The sequence below is a fragment of the Myotis daubentonii genome, chromosome 2, assembly GCF_963259705.1.
Source record: "Myotis daubentonii chromosome 2, mMyoDau2.1, whole genome shotgun sequence".
NCBI classification, from domain to species: Eukaryota; Metazoa; Chordata; class Mammalia; order Chiroptera; family Vespertilionidae; genus Myotis; species Myotis daubentonii.
In genome coordinates, this window is record NC_081841.1 from 7,413,374 (window position 1) to 7,436,061 (window position 22,688).

At 56.2% G+C, this 22,688-nt stretch overlaps 1 long non-coding RNA gene across 1 annotated transcript; it reads right to left on the bottom strand.

Moving 5' to 3' along the window:
• Positions 1–963: 963 nt before the first annotated feature.
• Positions 964–22,349, bottom strand: LOC132226986 (uncharacterized). Its single transcript, XR_009451098.1, has 3 exons — positions 22,266–22,349; positions 21,589–21,756; positions 964–2,205 (listed from the first exon to the last, which is right to left on the bottom strand). It is a non-coding gene; the product is annotated as an uncharacterized LOC132226986 (long non-coding RNA).
• Positions 22,350–22,688: the final 339 nt, after the last annotated feature.

A 22,688-nucleotide genomic window follows, 5' to 3' on the forward strand; every position in this document is an offset into this window, starting at 1 on the left:
CTTCTCCTTCAGTAAAATGAGGTAATAACAGAACCTGTCTCGCCCTCCCCGTTCAGCCTGCGGACTGAAGGGTCCCAGGTTCGACTCGCTCAGGCACATGCCCGGGTGCTGGGCTCGATCCCCAATAGGGGGCGGGCAGGAGGCAGCCGATCAATGATTCTCTCTCATCTATTGATGTTTCTATCTCTCTCTCCCTCTCCCTTCCTCACTGAAATCAATAAACATATTTTTAAAAATTAATAATAATAAAATAAATAAAAGTTCCTGTCTCACGGGGGACTTGGGGAGATTAAATGATACAAATAGGTACTCAGTGCAGAGCCTGGCGCATGGCGAGGTTCACAGGTGTGCCCATTGCTATTGTTGCTGTGATGCTCACAACCACCCTAGGGGGAGACCACAGCCTCCACAGACGGGCGGCTGGGCTGGGTCTCCCCCGGGGTCACACCGCCAGGATGCCCACCCAGGCTCCATACCCCAAATCCAGGAATATTTCCTGCCTCCTCCATTGCTTTGGGATGGACACCCAAAATAAGCAATCTGGGGTTGAGGGTCAGAGGAGTGCTAAATGACCTAATCCAAAAATAAATCAATCAATAAATCGCACGTCTTTAGTCCTTTCACGGTTACGCCCAAAGTAGCAGAAGAAAAATGCTAGTAAGTCTCCAGTTCACCTAGCTCTCACCTCTGCTGAGCAGGGACCTCTTGACAACACACTGACCACTCCTGCCAACCCCACTGGGGTGAGGTCCCTTCTGTGGGCACCAACTCTTTCTCCAACAGAGAGAAATAATAATAATCGCTAAACTCCAATCCTTTAGGAATTCCTATTAGCTTTATCTTCCAAAGAGATCCAGAATGTGCAATCTCACTTCTATTCAACATTGTAATAAGGCAAAAAAATAAAAGGTATACAAATTATAAAGGAAGAAAATAAAACTATCTTTATTCACAGGCAATATAATCACCTCTACAGAAAATCCTAAATAATCTACAAAAAAAATCTACTAAAAAAATAAGTGAGCTTAGCAAGGTTATAAGTATATTTCTATATACTAGCAAAAACAATAAGAAAATTTTACATATCATTTAAAATAAGACCATAAAATATGAAATAGTTAGGGTAAATGTAAATAACAAATGTATGACATGCTAGTAAAGACACTAAATCCCTGCCCAGTGTGGCTCAGTTAGTTGGAGCATTAGCCTGTTCACCAAAAAGTGGCGGGTTCGATTCCCAGTAGGGCACATACCCAGGTTTTAGATTGGATCCCCAGTCGGGGTGCATGCAGGAGGCAGCCGATTGATGGTTCTCTCTCTCTCTCTCTCTCTCTCTCTCTCTCTCTCTCTCTCCCTCTCTCCCTTTTCCTCCCTAAAAGAAAGGTTTTAAAGGCACTAAAATGGGTGGAGAAGAAATGACCTGACCCAAATAACTTCACACATGATGTTTTTACCTGATACTATAATGCTAAAGACAAAAATAACCGCACAAATACTGTACGCGGGGTGGTAAACTGGTTTCTCATAAGGCATAGCTTAGCAATTCTGAGACTACTTTACATGTACACTCAGTTTGGACAAATAGGTAAATATACTCTTGATAACAAGAGCCAGGCTTCTCACTGTCAGAGAAAGGAATGACCGATATGCAATGGGGAACATCTAGCATAAATCCTGTGGTGCTGGAGGTGGTGCTTAATTTCCCTCTCCTCTGCGAGCTAGACTCAGTGATTCACTTCTGACAGAGAAGGAAAAAGGAAAATGGAATCTTGACAGTGGAGGATGTGGCCAACACCACCTTAACCCAGTGACCACTGATCACTCCTGACATCACCAATATCACATTGACGTCATCAATGTCACTATTATGTATCCCCTAACATGATGCAAAGAGTAGGACAACCCCCCAAAGCCCATACCTTCAGTCTAATACTGAGAAAATATGAGAAAAACGCACATTGAGGGATATTCTACAAAATGCCTGACAAGTGCTCTTCAAAAATGTCAAGGTCATGAAACACAAGGAAAGCTTACCTGAGGAACTGTCACAGGGGGAGGAGACGGAGACAGGACAACTAAAAGCAATGTGGTATCTGGCTTGGATCCTGGAAAAAGCAAAGGACATTAGAGGAAGCCGGGTGAAGGGTATACAGGACTCTTTGTGCTGTCTTTACAGCTCTTCTGTAGGTCCAAAGTTATTTCAAACTAAAAAGTAAAAGAGAAAGCCTATCAATTAATATAGCAAATACTTTGGAATAAATTGGACAAAAGATAAAACATTACTGAGAATAAGTAACAATACAGATAGATGGAGAGATATACCACATTCATGGATTGAAAACTCAATATTTTTTAAAAAAAACAAAAAACCAACTCAATATTGTTAAGATATCAATTCTCTCCAAATTGTTCTATGGATTTAATCCAACCCCAATAAGAATCCTGGAAAGCTCTTTTGGAGAAACTGACAAGCTGACTCTAAAATGTATGTGGAAATGCAAAGGATCTCAAATAGTCAAAATAATTTTGAAAAGGAACAAAGCTGGAGGGATGATATTGCCTGATCTCAAGACTTACTATCAGGATACAATAACCAAGACAGCATGGTGTAGCCCTAGCCGGTTTGGCTCAGTGGATAGAGTGTTGGTCTGCAGACTGAAGGGTCCCAGGTTCAATTCCAATAAAAGCATGTACCTCGGTTGTAGGCTTGATTCCAAGCCCTGGTCGAGATGTGTTTGATGGCAACCAATCGATGAGTTAACTCACATCAATATTTCTCTCTCTCTCTCTCTCTCTCTCTCTCTCTCTCTCTCTCTCTCTCTCTCTCTCTCTCTCTCTCTCTCTCTCTCTCTCTCTCTCTCGTCTCCCTTCCACTCTCTGTAAAAATCAATGGATTAGCCAAAAAAAAAAAAAAAAAAGACAGTATGGTATTAGCATAAAGAAAGACATATTGATCAATGGGAAAAAGAGAGACTAAAGGATAGACCCATACATATGTCAACTGATTTTCAACAAAGGTGCAAAAGACATGTCAACAGGGAAAGAAATCTTTTCAACAAATGGTTCTCAAACAATTGAATAATCACATGCAAAAAGAAACAAACAAAAAAACTGTGACTCTTATCTCACACAATATCCAAAAAAAAAAAAAAAAAAAAAAAAAAAGCTCCAAAGCAGATCAAAGACCTGAACGTAAAATATAAAACTTTTAAAAGAAAATATAGGATAAAATCTTTGGGACCTTGGGGCAGAGATTTCCTAGCTATAACACTAAATGCACAACCTATAAAATAAAAAACTGATCAATTGGGCCTCATCAAAATTTTCCAATTTTGCTCTTCAAAAAACATCATTAAAGAGAATGAAACAAACAAACAAACAAACAAACAAAAAACAAGCCAAAGACTGAGGGAAAATACTTTAAAATTGCATATCTAAGTAAAGGGCTGTAATCAGAATATATGAAGAGTCCTCAAAACTCAATAATGAGCAAACAAACAACCCAGCTTTCTAAATGGGCATAAGATTGGAAGAGGCCCTTCACCAAAGAAGGTACACAGACGGCACATAAGCGCACGCAGAGATGCTCAGGGTGACTGTCCTCAGGGAGATGCAGACTGAAACCACTTCACCCGAGACGCTGCACCTCAGACGATAAAGTTCAAGACTGTCCAGTGGGGCCCTAACCGGTTTGGCTCAGTGGATAGAGCGTCAGCCTGCAGCCTGAAGGGTCCCGGGTTCGATTCCGGTCAGGGGCATGTACCTGGGTTGCGGGCACATCCCCAGCGGGAGATGTGCAGGAGGCAGCTGATCGATGTTTCTCTCTCATCGATGTTTCTAACTCTCTATCCCTCTCCCTTCCTCTCTGTAAAAAATCAATAAGATATATTTAACAACAACGAAAAAAGACTGTCCGGTGGGGGAGGCGGAACCTCAGACACCGCTGGTGGGGACGCACGAGGTGCACCCCTTCGGAAATCAGTTTGAGAGTTTTTTTGAAAGTTAAATACGCGTCCTCCTACCGTACCATCCAGCTATCCCTCTTCCAGGTACTTGTACTGAACCACATCTTCCAACAACGGGAATGATGGCCCTTCCGGGACCCCCCCCCCCGCCCCCGCCCGGTGCCCTCCGCCTTGGTCTAAAGGGATGTGGGGAGTAGAAGAGCTCATCAAACGCAAATGGCTTCATTACAAAGGGGTGGGGCGTCCGGGGGGACCTGAGGACCCCACATCCCACTGATAGGCCCCGGCAGCCCGAGAGCGCCTGTAACCCACAATGTCCTCGGGACAGGAATCCCCACTCTCTGTCACTCAGGCATTCATTCATTCACCGTCCATTATTCAGCGAGCACTTACGGGGCGCCTGCTGCATGCGCCCCCAGGCCAGGCTGGTAGGGAACGGGCGCCTTGGGCACCTTCTTGAGACCAGATGCCCCTGGCGCTGGCTCTGCCATTTGCCCTCCATTAGGACCACCGGGAGGGATTTCCTGCCCCCCCCCACCCTGGCTTGCAGACCTGGAAGGGGCAGGGGTCTGGGTGGCATGGGGGCTGCTCCCCTTGGGCCCCCCTCCCTTCTGTGCTCCAGAGCTGCCGGCTGCCGGGGCCCCCACGGCCCCCACCTCCTCTGAGCAGGGCCTTCCTCTCCCTGCTCATCCTCACAAGTCAGGACTCTCGTCCCTGCAGCTGGATGCCCTGTCCTGCCCACCAGCCACCCCACTGCTGCCGCCCTTCCAGCCCCTGGGGTTGGCACTGTCACCAGCCTGCTCGCCCTCTGCCTGCTGCCCTCCAGGAGCTGCCCCCCCAAGTGCATCCTGGGCGGGTGCTTTCAGGAGGCGCAGTGAGGAAGGGGCGGGGTATAGAGAGACGTCCCTGCCACCCAGGTGCCCGGATGCTCCCTGCAGGTGCCCGGGGCCAGTGCCCAGTGCTGTGTCCGTGCCTTAGACCTCAAGTCTGGAGTCAGGCTCACGCTCCCTCTGTGGCTCACCCCCGTTGACCTTGGGCACATCCCTGGCCCTCTTTGGGCCTCTTGGCTCTATTCACTGAGGAAATGGAGCTCTTGTAACTAGGAAATCCAATTCCTTCTGAATGTCACCAGGCTGTGGTTTCCCAGAACAACTGGAGAAGGAGCAGGGCGCGCCCCGGGAACTGGGACAGGGACCCCGAGTTGGCCCGCTGCCCCCTCCAGAGCGCTTTACAATCAGGTGTCTCTTTCCACCTGGGCTCTGCCAGGGAGGACAGAGGCCCCCAGGGGCCCCCTCGTGCAGAAGAGGAAGCTGGAGGTCAGGGAGGTGCGGACCTCCCCGGGACCACAGCATGAAGAGAAGTGACAGCGCTGGGACCACAGCTACACCCGCCTGGGCTCTGTCCCCTGCCTTCCTCCAGCCCTGCCTGAGCCAGGCCCTTTCTGGGGCTCTGTGTGGGGCGGGCAATGGGCCCGGCAGGATGGAGAAGCTGCTCCTCGCTCCCCTCCCAGCCCTCCCCAGAGCCTAGCTGACCCCCGACATTTGGACTGGAGTGAGAGGGTGTCTGCTCTGGGTGGACAAGGCCAGGCCGGCTTCGCTGTCGTCTGTAGTCTCGCCTGGGCCAGGGAGCCCGTCCTGACCCTGTGCTGCCTACTCGGTGCTGAGAGGACAGCAGGGGGAGGGTCACTCTGACCCTGTGACCCCCAGGCCCCCTGGGTGGGTGCACGGCGTCCAGCCCCTGCCTTCTCTCCCAGCAGCTGTCCATCTAGACCAGCACCTCTCAGCCCACTGGTGTCAGGGCAGGAGGAACTGTTCTGAAAACCAACCGTTTGGGGGCGAATACTTTTGTACAACACAACAAACACTAATGCCTAAAAACGGGCCATGCTCAGGGGATTGCAGCGATGTCGAACTGTTACACAATCTCTCAGGTCTGCACTTGACTATAGCCTGTACGTATTCCGCCAGGGAAGGTACCAGTCTGCAGGCGCCTCCCATCCCCTCTGCCTGACAACCCTCACCGGCCACCTACACAGACCAAGCGGTCACCCATTCCACCCTAGTGTCTCCTGGATGGGACCCCTCCTCTGGGCTCCCCGGTGTCCGGCCTGGCCCTGTCATCAGCTCCGCATACGAATGGACGGACTCTCACAGCAAGCGGCTCAGAAATCCTTCCATCTGCCCTGCGGACAGTGGTTCTCACCCCTAGAGACCTTTTCTTTTTAATGCAAGACTTTCCTCCCTTCACCACGGCCACCTATGAAGCTGCTGTCAGCCTCGTTTGTCAAAAATGGAGATTTCAAACACTCGGGGACTCGCCCACGGTCACGCGGCCAGCGAGTGTCAGGATCAGGGTTCCAGCCAGTTCTGCGGCCGCTGGGGCTCTGATTACTCGTATTTGCTTGCGGATGGCGACGGCCTACCTATCAAGCAGGCGATCACGACCTGACAAGGTTAAATCTCTAACAAAAGCAATAAAGGTGGTGAAGAAGTGGAACTGTAAAGCTAAACGCTAACCATAACGAAAGTATAAAAATATAACTATTTATGCACCAAATAACAGCATCAACAACCATAAAGCAGACACTACAGGAGATTCAGGGAGGAAATGAGCACATTGGAAACTTCAACCTGCTTCTCTCAGTCCTGACAGATCGAGTGCGCAACAGTAAGAAAGTTTGCTGGAAGTTTGCTGATTGAGGTGTAAACCCCAATACTCATGTATGCACGTGCTCAGATGCGCCCCAAACATCCGCCCATCCTCCATCTAGAGACGAACTGGGCTGCTGTGCACCTGGGCGGCAGGGACGTCTCTCTGCACCCCGCCCCTTCCTCACTGCGTCTCCTGATAGCACCCGCCCAGGGTGCACCTGCGGGGGCAGCTACTGGAGGGCAGCAGGCAGAGGGCGAGCAGGCTGGTGACGGTGCCGACCCCAGGGGCTGGAAGGGCTGCAGGTTACAGACAGACACGTTCAGATGGACAGGGAGCCGCACACAGTTAGGGGTAAAGGTGTGAAAACATTTACACCAAACTTACCGCCTCCTGGACAATGGGGTTGGGAGCTTTACTTTCTTCCTTTTGTTTCTCTATATTTTCTAACTTGTCTACAAAACTGAATGTAGCTCACGTGGATTTTTTTGTTTTTCTGGCACTGTTTTGTAGGTACAGGGCACATGGGGTTCTGGTTGGCTGAAGGTGCTAGTGTATGTAACACAGACCTCAGTGAGCCACCTCCCGCCTCTCCACGGGGGAAGCTGGGAGGATACAGTAAGAAGATACATCACAGACAGCTCCAGGCGCACCGGGAGCCCTTGGAACGTAGGGGCTGGCATTGCCACCAGCTTCTGGCATCTCTCACTCCAGCCGCTGCCCGATGAGTTCCCAGATCTCTCCTCCTCTTCGCTCCCCTCCTCGGCCCTGTCCCAGCACAGGTCCCCATCATCTTGCCCAGGATTAACACCTCGGCCCCCTAACCGCCTCCCAGACTGTCTCTTCCAGCGCCTCCCCATCTACCCTGCCAATCATGCCTCTCCCCTGACGCTTTGAGAGTGAACTTTAAAAAAAAAAAGCCTGGGTGACAGAAGATGATTTGACTGTGGGTGGTGGGCACACAGTGCGATATACAGATCTTGTAACGTAGAATCTCACCTGAAACCTATATGGTCCTAGGAACCAATGTCACCCCAATACATTTTAATTAAAAAAAAAAAGTCTGTCCATGTCACCACCCGCCTCTCCTTCTTAAAATTTCTCCAAGGCTCCCCATTGTCCTCATGATGAAATCCCCTGCCACCCTTTCTAGTGTCACTGTGGCCCCTCCCCTGTTCTCCGGACTCTAAGTCCAAATATTGTGCATCTCCCAAATCCTCCCTATGCTGTCCTTTCTCTGTGCCTTCACTCATGTATCTCCTTTAACTTTAATTACCATTAGGCTGCTTTTCTCTCTGTTCAAACCCTTCTTCCTCTTTAAGGTTTGGTCCAAATGTCACCTCCACTGGGAAGCCTTCCTTGATTGCCCCAGACACAGCTCCTGTTACTGAGCACCCTCGGCTGCTGTCTCACAGAATCATTTCAGAAGACCCTGTAGGTCTCAGGCACACCCTACTTCATACTGAGCATATGAAAATGCGCCCTCATCACATATTAAATATACTCATTTGGCTAAAAACAAATTTTAAAGGGTTTTTGTGATTTTTCATTTGGAAATTTTGATTAATTTCTATTCTGCTATTTTCGTCACATACTTTGAAACTGATGTTTTCTTTAGTTCTCAAATTATTTTGTGGCCAATAAAAAGCCTCTAGGCTCTGAGGCTCCCCTGCCAGAGGTTAAGAAGATCTGGTGTGTGGCCACCCGACGCTGACCACGCTGGGTGCAGAGAATTAGGCGTTTATCTACCCGTCTCCTCCTCAGGACCACGAACCTCAAGGTCAAGGGGAAGCGCCTGGTCCTCTCTACGTCTCTGGTGGCAGCAGAGGCCGGCATGGAGTAGGCACTCGGCACCGACCATGGGATAAATACGTTCACAAATTCCTCTAACATCTGTCTTTCGCCTCCATGATTCAAATGCATCACCGCGCGGATTTATTTCGGTGTGTGTCGCTGTGTCTCTAGAAAACATTTCTGTAATTTGTATCTGTTCTCTACAGAGAGCTGTGCCGTGCCTCCTGTTGGAGTGGCCGGCGTGTGTGCCGTCGAGAGCCCACTGTGCGCCCATGTGTGACCTGCCCTGAGCCTCATGGCAACTCCATGACGCAGGTCCCAGTATCCCTGTGGACAGAGAAGGCAGCGGAGGCTCAGGGCAGGGAACTAGCTTGCAAATAAGAGGTTGCAAAGTAAGGGGTGAACTCAGAACTGTCCGACTCCCAGTCCTCTGGCCTCCCTCGCAGCCCTCCCCGCCGCCATAGGCCCCCGTCAGCCGTCACTCCTCACTCCCCTTGTCCATTCCTCTGCTTCCAGGCAAGACACAGATCTCACCTCCACCCACACCCTTCATCCCTCAGCAGCGGGGCTGTCTCAACACCATCACTCCGTTCAGTCCCAGACATGTTCCAGAGCACCTACTATGTGCGGAGCACTGTGCTGGGACCGAGAGCTGAAATAATGAATGCCGTGGTCGCCAGGCTATGAGCTCCTCGAGATCAGAGACCCGGCTCAGAGTAGAGAGACGGTGAGACCTCGCCCCTCACCCTTCACTTTGATCATGTTGGAGAATGTCACCTTCAAACACCCACCACCCCTCCCAAGCCGGGAGGGACACCCTGGGCTGCCCAACCTCTTACCCACAGTGAGTCTGTCCCTCTGGGCTCGGGGCACCAGCCACCCTAGACCCCTACACGGGGTGTGGAGAAGAGCATGGGACAGGCCTGGCCCACCTGCCTTCCTCCTCCCGGGGTCTCAAGGTCAGAGGTGAGATCCCAAGGTGATCCTCCTACTAAACCTCCATATTTGTAGAGCAACTCTATGGTTTGCAAAAGGCTCCAGCTCCTTTCTTTCGATAGATCCTCCCCATCCCCGCTCAGGACAAGGAATTCTCCAGTCCACTCCGCTGCTAGAGGGGGAGTTGGGGCCAGGCCCCGGGCCAGCACCCAGGAGTCCAGACTCCAGCCACGCAGAGGGGCCTGCAGGCTCGGTCTGCCTCTCACGGCCTCAGATGAGCCCCTCTTTCGAAGCCTCCGCTCCCTGTCTGGGCCATAAGGTCCCGCCAAGGCTTCAGCACGCCCAGGACGACCCTGGTGAGGAAGGCTGGCTGGGCTGCCGAGGAAATGGAGGCCGGAGCTTGCAGAGCTCCCCAGCGGCCGCCCTCTCCCCACCCTGCACTGTCGCTGTCGGGGAAGACACCCCGTCCCAGCAGGGCCAGCAGGAGTCACCAGGCGTGGAGATGGGCACCAGGGAGTGTCTGGGCCAGGACACTCACCCCCGCCGACACTGCGGCCCAGGAGCAGCAGTGACAGGTTCCTCCAATGGCCCTGGAGGGCGGGCTGCCAGGCCAGACTCCATCCCACAGTCAAAGGTGCACACGGTGCCTCCAGCCCAAGGGCCCTGGAAGCCACCCAGACCTCCCATCATATTAACAATCACAATAAAAATAACAGCAGCGCCCAGTGGTCAGCCAGTGCGTCAGGGCCTTACATCTGTTACCTCACAACCAGCAGCCGGGGCTGGATGACCCGTCTTACAGACAAGGCCCCAGGGGCTCAGAGACACTGGGAGCCCTGCCCCGGCCGCACAGGCCGTGGAGCCGCCACCCTTTGCATCCAGGGCTCTCGCCCCATGCGGTCCAGAACCTTTCATTTTGGTTCAGAGGCCAAGCCAGCGCCTGGGAGCCCCCCGCGGGCAGCGTCCTGGCAGTGGGCTGAGAGGCACATGGCTGATGGGTAGGTGGGTCCCCTCTGGGGCCTCAGCCTGCCCGTCCTGAAAACCAGGAATTTGACCTCGACTTTCTCCAAGGCCCTTCCTTAGGCCGGGACGTTCACCATGTCTCCAGAAGCCCGCGGGACCACGTGCCCACACCACGGCCTGGCTGAGCTCGCGGTGGCTGCGTGCCCCAGCGCCCCCCCACCTGCAGGCAGCAGGCAGAGCCTGTGTCCTCTGGCAGGAATGTCTCAGCTCACCTGGAACCAGGCCACTGGACCGGGGACAGAGGGCACCCCTCGGGAACCCAGCTGGCCCTCCACAGCGCCAGCCTCAGGGCCGTTCCCACAGGGAACGCTAAGGACCCCAGGCAAAGATGGGGGCAGACGGGGGGTGCCCAGGAGAGCAGGCCAGGGGCCCGCCCTGACAGGCCCACAGCCTGGGCCGGGCTCCAGGCCTCGGGGGAGACAGGTACACGGGGGTGGCAGTTGCAGACATCCTGGGGAAGAGGGAAGATGGAGGGAGGAGACCTTGGTGAGGGAGTGACAGGAGAGGGGTCTCCGTCCTGAGTGGGGACAGGGCCACGCTGGTGATGGAAAGCAGGACTCCCGTCCCGGGCTGTGGGCCACCGGCCGGGCAGGCTCCTGTTACCCGCAGGACCCCGTGCCCTTCCTTTGACATCTCTGCCTCAGGCCTCTCCCTGCACCCCCCCCCCCCACTCTCCCTCTCGCTCCCTCTCTCGTGCATTCCTCTGGGAGCTGATCAGGGCTTGAATGACACCCCAGATGACTCTTTGCTATTAATTCCCACACACAGAATGGGGCCCTTGTTCTCCGCTCCCGGAGGGATAGCCGTGGCCAAAGCCATCCCAAGAGTTCCTGACTTAACCCTTCTCCTGGCTGCTCCCTGCATGTCCCCGCGGGGTCCAGAACTATCGTAGACTACAGTACAGTACAGTGTAGCCACAGGGTAAGGGGCCCGCAGTGCGTGGGCGCAGAGAGGGGCCTGGAAGAAGCAGGCTCTTCCCGCCCCGAGCTCCCGGATAACGTCCCCAGGTGGGCGGGCGGGGCCACCCGACCTCCCTGGGCAGCCGGGCCGGCTCCTCACCTGAGGCCCTGTGGCCAGAAGAGCGGGAGGCCCAGGACCAGCGGGACACCCCTGGCCCCCAGGCAGGCTCCTCCCAAAGGGAGCCCGTGACCCCGCCCTGGCCCTAAAGGGTTAATAGGACTGGAGGCCCAACCACTGGCCCTGGCAGGTCACCCAGGAAAGACAAGAGGTGATTCTCTGAGCCTGGAGGACAGCGGAGGCGCTGGTCTGCTGGTCACCTTTGCCCCCTGTCCCCACCGCTGTCCCCACCCGGCACAGAGCCATGGAACTCAGCCAGAGGGGCCTCAGAAGCAGCGGCAGTTACGCTGGGGATGGGGTGGGCTGCAGGGCACAGGCTGAGACAGCAGCAGGGGGACCGGGCATGGCTGTGGCCCAGACCAGGTGGCCTGGGGAGAAGCAAGCTGCAGCCTGGGCTGGAGCCAGTGGGCGGCCCTGACGGTGGGGACAGGACGGAGGCGCAGCGCCCTCAGCCCTGGGAGCCGGCCTGCGATCCTTTGATCCTTTGCACAGACCTTGGTTTCTCCAAATTGTCCCCTCTCCCCATCCCCATGGCTCTCATTGTCCCAGGACCACCACCCCCCGCAGCCGGCCCACATTTCCAGGTGGACAGGGCCAGGGCAGGGGAGGGGTGAGTGGCACAGAGACACAGCACTGCAGGGTGGGGAGGGCAGGGTCAGGGGCTAGAGAGGAAGGGAGAGCAGGAGGGAGAGAGGGCCAGAAAGGGCAGGACAACCACTGCGGGGTGAAGACTGCCAAGCCTCCCAGAGAGAGGGGGCTGCGGGGACTAGGAGAGGAAGAGGAAGCCATGGCGAAAGAGAAGGAAATCAAAGCAGAGAGGAAAGCAAGGCCCAGGGCAAGAGGCAGCGACAGAAGTGGGAAAGGGAGAAAGCAGAGGCCAAAGGGAAAGGAAGAGGAGGAGGAGGAGGAGGAGGAGGAGGGAGGAGGAAGGAGCAGCCCTGGCTGCACTCTCAGGGCCCCTCTGAGTCTTCTGGGTGCTGGCAGTTCCCGCAGCCCCACACAGCTCCCTGCTCAGGACACAGCCGTGAGGAGGGCACTCACCCCAGAGGTGGGGAGTTTGAGTTTGGGGAGGGGGCCTAGAGACCATCTATCTATTCCAATAGTTCCTACGCCAGCTGCAGCACCATCTCTGCGGAGCTTTTAAAAACAGATTCCCACCCAAATGGAAGACGAGGAATGGGACTGGGGGTCAGTGTTTACAGCGAGCTCCCCAGTGAGCAGTGGGGTCACACTGGCATGTGAGGGGGACGCTGGTGGCCACCTAAGGTCACATGACAATCCCCTGCAGAGCTGGACTCCCAGTGAGGCCTCCCAGGAGCCAGCCCAGGGCAGCGTGGGTCAGCCCAGTGCCAGGCAAACAGGAAGGGCTTCAGTGGCAGCGCCCTCTCCCTTTCTCTCCATCCCTCAGCCTCGAGCCCAGCTCTCCAGGGGCTGCCAGGGCCATCGCCATCCCGAGGCCAAGAAATCACATCAGGGAGAAGAAGGCATTGAGCCAGGATGGGATTTCTGTCCCGTTCCGCCCCCGTCCCCCTAGTGCCAAGGCCTGGGGCTGCAAGCTCCAGCCAGAGATGGGGGTGGAGGGTGAGGCCGGAGGGAGGAGGGGAAGACCCGGGTGCTTCCTGTCCCCCCCCATCCCACCCTGCCCTTTCCCTGCAGCCTCCTGGGGCTCAGGGCTGGGCCCCCTGGGGGCGGGGGGGGGGGCAGTGGTATCTGAAGCTGACAGATCTGCCCGTCCTTCCTGCCTGCTGGAGGAAGAGGTGGAGCTGGCTGGGGAGCTGGCTCAGATCCCCCAACCCCTCCTCCCCCTGCCCCAGGCCCTCAGGTGCCTGGTGTCCTACTAAACCCAGCCTGTCCCTCCAGGGCCCCCAGTTCCAAAAGAAGGAAGAGCATGAGAATCAAGATGCTGCCTCCATCACATGAGACCCGGACAAGTCCCCAGCCTCTCAGGGCAGCCTCCCTGCCGGCTCTCATCACCTCTCCAGGCCCCACCGCCCTCCCCACCCAGCCCTCCACCTGCGACACTCACTCATGCATTCATTCATCCGCCAGCTCTGCTGTGCCAGGCACTCAGCTCATCACCAAGGACTCATGAACGTGACATCCTTGTGGGAAGACAGACCATGAATTTCACAGTAACATATGTATATATAATACATCGTGTATATAAAATGTGTAATATGTATATAGTGTCTATTCTATAATTTTATAATATAGCGTACTTATGTGTAAGTGTATAAATGTAATATATAACATGTGTTTATCGTATACTTCAGTACAGTACAGAATAACGAATAACCTCACAATAAGTCTGTAATCACAAATGGCAGTGAAGCAAAGGCCGGGGTGCTTCCGAGAATAACTAATTCTGGAGGCCTGGGAGGTGTCTCTGTAGCCGTGACCTTTAGGCTGAGCCCAAAAGAGGAGCCAAGGAGCCGAAGATGGAAGAGAGCAGGGGAGGGAGCGTTGCGGAGGCTGGGAGGCCGGAAGGCGCTGCCTGGGTTTAAGGAGCTGGAAGGCGGACACCCTGGCTGCAGGCCCGGCTGAGCGGGCCGGGCCGGGTCGGGTCGGGTCGGGTCGGGTCGGGCCGGGCCGTGCCGAGCCCGTCTGAGGACCGGGGACAGCCATGAGAAGAAGCTTGCAGGGGATCCGCCTGTGACGGGGAGTTTTCTTTCCCACGTGCGCGTGTCTGGGCATCTGTGTTCCTACAACCAACGGTGAAGGGCTGACTGCGGGGCGTGAACATGTAGGTCCTGACCCCAAAGAGCCCGGTCCAGGCCAGGGACAGGCTCTCTGGGCAGAGAAGTGGGCAGGGCTTTCAGTGGGTTCCCCTTCTGGTCAATGGGGTTCGACATGCACTGAGGGGCACCTGCTGTGTGCTCACACGGCCAGCACCGAGCAGCTGCCTCAGGGAGACAAGGCCAGATGTGCGCCTTTCCTATAGCCCTGAGCCCGAGAGTAAAAGACGCCCAGGCGCTGGGTGAAAAAGGCAAAGGGAAGTACAAACTGGCAGTTACAAAACAGTCACAGGGTGAGGTACGGCTGGGGACCGTAGCCAATAACATTGTACTAACTGAGCATGGCGCCAGGTGAGTGCTCAGGACTCAAACTACAGGGCGGGGGCGGGGGTCACTTTGATTGTCTAACCACCATGCTGTACACCTGAAACGAATACAAAATCATACTGACTGTCAACTATAATTGAAAAGTAAAATTCAAAAATAAAGAACCCCATCTGGGGAGAGGTCAGGAGTGGGGCTGAGGAGGTCAATGGGGGGTGGGGAGGGAGGGAGACATCCGTAATACTTTCAAAGATAAATATAAATAAAGAAAGAACACCTAGAGGTCTCAGAAGCCAACTCCCTCACAGATGAAGGAATGAGCGAGCCCAGAGCGGGTGGCTGACCTCCCCAAGGCCACACAGCAAGAGCTTGGCGGAGTCAGGAGCAGCTCTTCCGCTGCACCTGCAAAGCCAGGACTTCCCCTCCAGGTTCTAGCCCCAAACAGGAGACATTCAAACTTGGATGTCTCCACTTGCCGCCTGCTCGGGCGGCAAGACAATGCCCACGCCTGGCAGCACACGGGTATACTACACGTCCTGCTTGCACCCAAGCACCCAGACCTGTGAGCACACCCAGGCCCGTGCTGAGTCCTTGCTCTTGTCCAAGTCAGTACAACTCTTCCCCCTGGAAGGGAAGAGCTTTCCCCGGGTGCTGTCATATCCAAGGCATTATTATGCCGATACGGAGGCCACCTGCCTGGACAACGCTGGACATCGACCTGCAGTTGGAATGGCTGAGAGAGGCAATGACTATGTCTGCCTTTTGTCCCAGGCCCTGTGCTAAGTACTTACTATTTCTTGGGGGTGGGGGGGAGGAGTTTCCATTTTTGTGCCATTCCTACAAGATAGGATTGTTATCCCCGTTTTAAAAACGAGAAAATTGAAGCGCAGGAAAATTACACGCTGGCCCAATCCCAGCCCTGGCTCCTGGGGTGGAGACTGGGTTTGGACCCTCGTCTCTCTGGCTCCAGATTTCAGGCTGGTCATCACTCCTCTCCCTTTTTCATTATAAAGTGATGCCCATTGAAGATAAGGTCACCTTACTATGGGGCAGCCCCTCCGAGCTTGGAAAATACTAAAACCCCACAGGATCACCCATTCTCACTTGGAGGGGACAGAGGTAGCCTTGGGACAGCAGTGCACCCACAACGCCAACTTCAAATGGGCGTCTTGTCATGCCCAGCCAGGCCCCTGCCCTGCCCTCGGCATCCCCAACCCTAGGCTGCCAGCTGCCTTCTCGTGACGGAAGGACACAGGCCTCTCCTTAGCCACACACAGCCACCCTGCACCCACAGGAGCAGCCCACGCGGGTCCCACCTGATAAAGGCCACCTCAGCCCTTCCCAGCCTTTCTTTCCTCCACCTGCTCCACCCTCTTCATCCTCACACATGTCCTGTACCATGTTGCCTGTGAAGTGTGTGGGAATGTAGGAATGAATGAATGAATGAACGAACGGACCAGCTCCCAGCTGGTGGACAAGCTTCCTGAAGACACAGTGAGTCTTCACCCCTCTTCATTAACCCCCAGACAGCAGCACCTTGCCTACGGTGGGTCCTCAAAAAACCTGGGTGCAAACAGCTGTGGCAGAGAACTCTGGTCCATGACTAAACAGTCAACCCCAGTCCACCCTTTCCTCTTCTGCTTTAGTTCAACGGTCCTGCCCCGGCTCTGCTGGCCCCAGGGCCACTGGGAGCCGCTGGGAGACCATCCATGCTGGCACTTGGGCGGGATCAGACGCAATGACTCCTATCAAAGCCAAGGTCAGCCGACAGCCACCCTCTGCGGGCAGGTCCCCGTTCTGTGCGCAGCAGGGCCGTGTTCACACATGTTATCTGGTCTAGTCCTCACCACCCCTGGGAGGAAACTGAGACTCAGCGACGCTAGGTCACTTGCCAGGAACACGCCGCTAGTAAGGCGGGTGCCGGGATGCAAACCTGAAGCTGCCTCACTCGAGAGCACCACCCTCGCGGCCTGTGGATTCATTCATTCTCGTCACTGTGCACCTGTGTGCCAGGCAACATGGCGGAAGTGGCACAGACCCAATTCCCAGGTACGAACACCAGTGGGAGTGACGTCCCGCTGGGAAGGTGAGCGAGGCCAGGGGCAGGGAGGGCTCCCGGCCTCGGCCAACAGACAAGGTGTCCTGTGGACAGGGCTGGGCCTGCTGGGCTCGGCCACACCTCGGCAGTGGGGAGAGCCACCGTGGCTGCAGCTTAGGTCAAGGCTGGGTATGGGAGGTGGAGCTCCGTGCTGGGATTGTGGAAGATGAGGAATTGAGGACAGTGTCCTAAGGGACTCCCAGGCCCTCCTGGGGTCAGAGCTCCTCAAGGGAACACCCCACCTTCTTGACTCTTGGAAGAGAGGAAGGTGGAGACAAAGGGACCAGAATGAGAGGAGGAAGAAGAGGAAGAAGAGGAGGCAGAGGAGGAGGGGAAGGATAGGGAGGAGGGCGAGGGGGAGGAGGGGATAAGGATTTCAAACAGATCCATTTTGTAACTGCAGCCCCTAGAGCAGCGGTTCTCAACCTGTGGGTCGCGACCCCTTTGGGGGTCAAACCACCCTTTCACAGGGGTCGCCTAAGACCATCGGAAAACACATCTATAATTACATATTGTTTTTGTGATTCATCACTATGCTTTAATTATGTTCAATGTGTAACAATGAAAATACATCCTGCATATCAGATATTTACGTTACGATTCATAACAGTAGCAAAATTACAGTTATGAAGTAGCAACGAAAAGAATTTTATGGTTGGGTCACAACATGAGGAACTGTATTAAAGGGTCGCGGCATTAGGAAGGTTGAGAGCCACTGGGCTAGAGCCTTGAACACCGAAGCAGGCCCTGCATCTCTGAGAAGAGGAAGGGAAAGCAGTTTCCTAAGCATATTTGCCCATAACTCTGTCTTCTCAAGAAAAGCGACCCAAGTCTGGGGAGCCCAGCGGCCTGAGGTACCACCTTGGAAACACTGGGCCAAGCATTGGCCTCCTGTTGTGACGGATCCACGGGCGATCAAAGCTGGACCCGCCGTTAGAGATAACCTGGGCTGTTCCTCATTTACAGATGGAAACTGCAGCCTAGAGAGGGAAGAAGGCAGCCCAGGCTACACAGGGCCTCCGGAGCCCAGCTGGACTTGACCCCAGCCCGTGGGCTCCAGCCGCCGTTCAGCCGTGAGGGCCTCGGCTGTGCCAGGGTCCTGGGCTTTCACGCAGGTGCCTCCCCTCGAACTCAGCTCCAGGCCAGGCTCTGGCCTCCATCAGCCCCACCCCGGCTCCTGGCCCAGAGCTCTGCACGGACGGACGGTACGTTCACAAAAGTTCGCCACCGCTTGAGCCATCCAGGGGAGGCGCCAGGAAGACTTCCTGGCAGCTGGGTCTGGGTGACAGGAACCAGCAGTGCCCTTCTCGGCGGGCTTCTAAGAAGAGGGCAGAGGCCCAGCCCCAGGCAGCTCTGGGCACCGGCCCCGGCTCCCTTGTTCCTGGAAAGGGTGGGGCTGGGAGGGGAAGGAAGACTCAGGCCCCAGGAGCTGCCTTCATGGCTCAGGTCCAGGACCCTCAGCTTGGACCAGAAACAGGGACAGGCCAGAGCCCCTGTTGGGACAGGCCCTAGAATGCTGTCCTCCCTGAGCTCTCGGCCCTCCACCTCCAGGAAGCCACGCCTGCCTGCTCCAGCCTCTCTGATCTTTTCGGACAGTAACTCAGCTCAGGGAAGACTCCCTGAGGGCATGCTGGGCCCGGAGGGGCTGAGACCCAGAGGAAGGCATGGCCCTGCCCTCAGGGGGCGCCCAGCAAGTGGAGACCCAGCCTGGAGCCAGGCTGTGCGAGGAGGCGAGGCTCCCACCTCACCCCCGTGGGAAGGTGATACAGGAAAAGAATTCCAGCCCTGGCCAGTTTGGCTCAGTGGATAGAGTGTCAGCCTGCGGACTGAAGGGTCCTGGTTTCAATTCCGGTCAAGGGCACAGGCCAGGGTTGCAGACTTGATCCCCAGTGAGGGGTGTGCAGGAGGCAGCCAATCAATGATTCTCTCCCATTATTGATGTTTCTCTCTCTCTCCCTCTCCCTTCCTCTATGAAATCAATAAAAATATTTATATATATTAAAGAATTCCAACCACGGTGTCCAGAAGTGCATCTCTGAAGGGAGGGCCTCTGAGCTGGGCTGAAAGCAGTGACCTGGAGGAAGCGGTGGGCAGAGCAGGTGGGAAGGCCTGGGGACGGGGAGGAGGAGAAGACGGGCCCTCCGTCTAGAGGCTGTGGAGCTCAGTGGTCAGAGCCTCGGGTGCAGGTCCACACCCTCCCATCATGAGCTGGGTGAGCGCAGGCCTGTCCTGAACCTCTCTGTGCCTCAGTTTCCTTCCTAGAAGGAATCTAATAGCAGCACCTGCTCATAGGGCTGTTGAGAAGACGGAATGAGTCAGTGACAGGAGTGCTCAGAGCTGGGCCCGTCCACGGGGAGGCCTAGAAGTAAGGGGTGCAGGCCAGGAGGCCCACCCATAAGGAACGTGCCGCACCCCACCCAGGTCTGATGTTGGGAGCAACAGGCAGACGAGAAACTCCGAAGGCAGGCCCAGGTGGCTGCTCGGTAAACACGTGTGCACGCAAAGTATCTCCGCCCCTCTCAGGACTAAACTGCCTTTTCTAGCGAACAGGTGTTGAATACTTAATGCACCAAGCACTAAACTAGGAGCACACGTGTGCGTTCTTATTTAGGTCTCCCACGTGTATAATATATAACATACACAATACCAGCATTCCACACGCGCAAAAGCCTCACAGCATAACCTGCCCGAGGCCCTGTGCACACCACCAGCAGCGTTTCCTCATCCAGGCCCAGCTCTTCCTGCACCCAAACCAAGAAGGACACGGCCATGCCCTGACTGGTTTGGCTCAGTGGCTAGAGCGTCAGCCTGCAGACTGAAGGGTCCCAGGTTCGATTCTGGTCAAGGGCACCAAAAAAAGAAAAAAGAGAAGGACACGGCCATGCCCTGACTGGTTTGGCTCAGTGGCTAGAGCGTCAGCCTGCAGACTGAAGGGTCCCAGGTTCAATTCTGGTCAAGGGCACCAAAAAAAGAAAAAAGAGAAGGACACGGCCTGTGCAGAGTGGGTGGGGGTGGCCTAGGAAACATCAGGAGCCCCCCATGTCCCATACACTCACCCGGACTAAGTGTGTCCTGGTCCGTGCTGTAGCCTGGCCCCTGGGTCCTCAGTCCTCCCCTCCCCAGCGCACAGCCTCCCTGCCACACCCCAGCCCTGGGTAACTGCACGCGGAGCCTCCAGCCCTGGGGTCCAGAGCCCCGCCCCTCCCGTCCCTGGCGATTTGGGGTCCTCAGGGCTCAGAGAGCCAAGTGAGGTGAGCAAGACCCCATGGGAGCTTCGCGAAGTAACCAGGCCTGGACCCCGTCCTCAGTCCGTTAGAATTCGCCTGTTTGCCATGGGATTCAGGTTTCAGGATTTTTTAAAAACTCCACCCGATTCTAAAGTGCAACTAGCATTATTAGGGCCAGTGCCCAAGGCAGCTACACAGAAGTTGGTCACCAACACGAAACCTCAGGCCCCACCTGGACCCAAAGAATGGGAGCCGGCGACACACCGTTACATGGAGAGGCGCTGCCGCGGCCAACCCTGTCCCACAGCCAGAGTGGGGGTGAGCGTCCCTTGAGGGCCAGAGGGGCTGGTGCGCCTTTGAGGTGCTGGGAGGGGCACAGGCCTGCGGGAACCAGGGAGAGGACAGCCTGGGCCCCAGGTCTCACCCACATGTGCCTGAGATGGGAGAGCGCTCTCCCCGTGTCCCCCATCTGGCCCTCAGCCCTGGCCTCTGAAGGGCTGCGAAGAGTGTCAGCACACCTGGGAAAACAGGCAGGAGCAGAGACACGAGTGACCAGCACCCCGCCCCTGCACAGCCCCTGGCTCTGCGAACAGATTTCCCGCTTCCTCTGTGTCCGGGGAGGCAGGATGGCAGGAGGGTGATCAGTGCCCCAGGTGGCAGAGGAGGGACCAGGCCCAGAGCAGGGAAGGAGGACGAGGGCGGAGCCTTCCACAGCATGACCAGGGCCCTGGGAAGAGGGCTCAGGGAGCTAAGGGGTTAAGGGTCACTGCTGACCGAGCAGCTCTGCCAGGTGGGGCCATCAGTGGCTTGACCTTTGATGGACAGAACTCCATTCCTTCCCCTCCTCTCAGGGGCTGACTGAGTGAGTCTGGGACCAGGATCAGTAGCACCCAGGCTGGGCTCCAGGCGAATACTGCCGCCCCTGAAAGGCCTCTCCACCAGGAAGGGACCCCTGAGTCCCCACCTCTCCGCTGGGGAGAGAGGGCCGGCCAGAGCCCTCCTCTCCCCACAGCTCCCCCAGGACGCCAGAGCAGACAGGGTGCTGGGGGGAGGGTCCTGGCCAGCATCCTTGGGGAAGGGTCAGGAATGAGGGAGAAGGGACCCCTCCCACCGGTGCAGGGAAGGGAGCAGAAGGTGGTACTGGCCCACCTGGTGATTCTGCCAAGGGCAGAGGCCCGGGGTCTTAATCCAGGACCCTGCCCCCCTCTCCAAACCCCCTGCTCTCCATGGGCCTTTCCCTCCCCTGCTGGAGAAAGCTGGGTCCCCGGGGCCTGGGGTGGGAAGGAGGGGATCACGGTTGCCAGCATGGTGGGTGGATGGAGGAAAATGTTCACAGCAGGGGGTCCCCACCCCCACAGCCCTGGGCATCTGACAGCCCTTCCCCCACACCCCCTCTTCGGGCCCTCTGCCTCAGCCAGCACCTCTCAGCAGAAAGCACAGCACGGAGGACACAGGAGGAGAGGGAGAGACAGAAGGAAGGGAAAAGAGAGGCCCCCTCTGTGCACCATGGCTTCTCTGCAGACCCAGAGCGCGCACTGCCACCCCCACCCCCATCCTGGCACAGCTGGGAGGAGGAGGGGGGAGGCGCAGAGGGAGCTGTGGGACCCCACACCCAGCTTCCGACCCTGGGCCCTCGCCCTCCACAGCCACCCCTCCCTGCCCTGGGGGGTCTCAGGACCAGTTCACAGACACGGCAGGGGCAGGGAGGTCCTGCCCTCGAAGAGGAGGAACCAAGGGTGGAAGGATGAATGGGGACCCACCGGGAGGATCAAGAGATGCCAGGCAGGCGGGCAGCGGACGGACAGCCGCGGCGTCGGAGACTGCTGGGCAGCCGGACGACCAGCTGGATGCTCGGCCCTCAGCCCTCTGTCCGTCCAGGGCGGCTCCTCTCTGGGCGGTTCTGAGGCCGGGCGGGCGCTGTTAAAAAGCTTTTTATGTGTGTGTGTGTTAATCACATGATTGCCGTTCACCTGTATTTCGAACAAAGACAGCTCACTGTTTCAAGGCCCCGAACAAGAGTCTGGGCACAGGGAAGAGAAGGGAGGCGGGGGGAGGAGGGTTGGCAGCGCCGGGGGTGGCGTCGAGGAAAACTGGGGGGAGATTGTCCAAGGCCGGCAAGGGAGAGAAAGAGAAAACCCTTATCAAACTCCTAATTCACTGGGCTCCGAGGCCCCAGACACACTGGCCCGATTGTCTGGCTGGTTGTGTGTGCGAGCATGTGTGTGTGTGTGTGTTCCAATGTCCGCTCCCCCCACCCCCAACATGCCTTCGCCTCGTGTGACTACCTCATTGTGTCCCACTGCCCACCCCCTCCACCCCCGTGGCCTTTCCCAAGCAGGAGGCCTTGCCTAGACCCCCTTTCCATCCCCACTCCAGACAGGACTCCCTTGGGGTGGCCTGGGCCCCTGCCCAGCTGCTGAGGAGCTCAGAACCATACCTGGTCGCCAGTACGGCCTGCCTCCATCGGCCCCTCCATGCACAACCACGGAGAAGAGACAGGGATGTGCTTCGGAAGAGAGGCCTAGGAAAGAGGAGAGAAGAGGGAGCCATGAGTGGTGGGCAAGACAGAACAATGGAGGGTCACCCAGCTGGGCTGAGGGGAGCAGTGGGCCAAGAGGAGGAAGAGAGGGGCTGGGAGGGGGAGGGGGGCTTCATGATAACCAGGGACTGGTGCACTAGAGAGGGTGAGCCAGTGTGAAGGGACTGGGGCCCAGGAGGTGGGGCCCAGAGGCCTTTCAGACCTGCTTGAAGAGGCCCCTCAGCCCCGAGGCCAGCCCACTGGGAACTTTAGTCCTCTGTCCACCTGGAGCCCCACAGTTACGTGCCTGGGTGTCCGATGAGAAGGGCCCAGGGGTCAAGC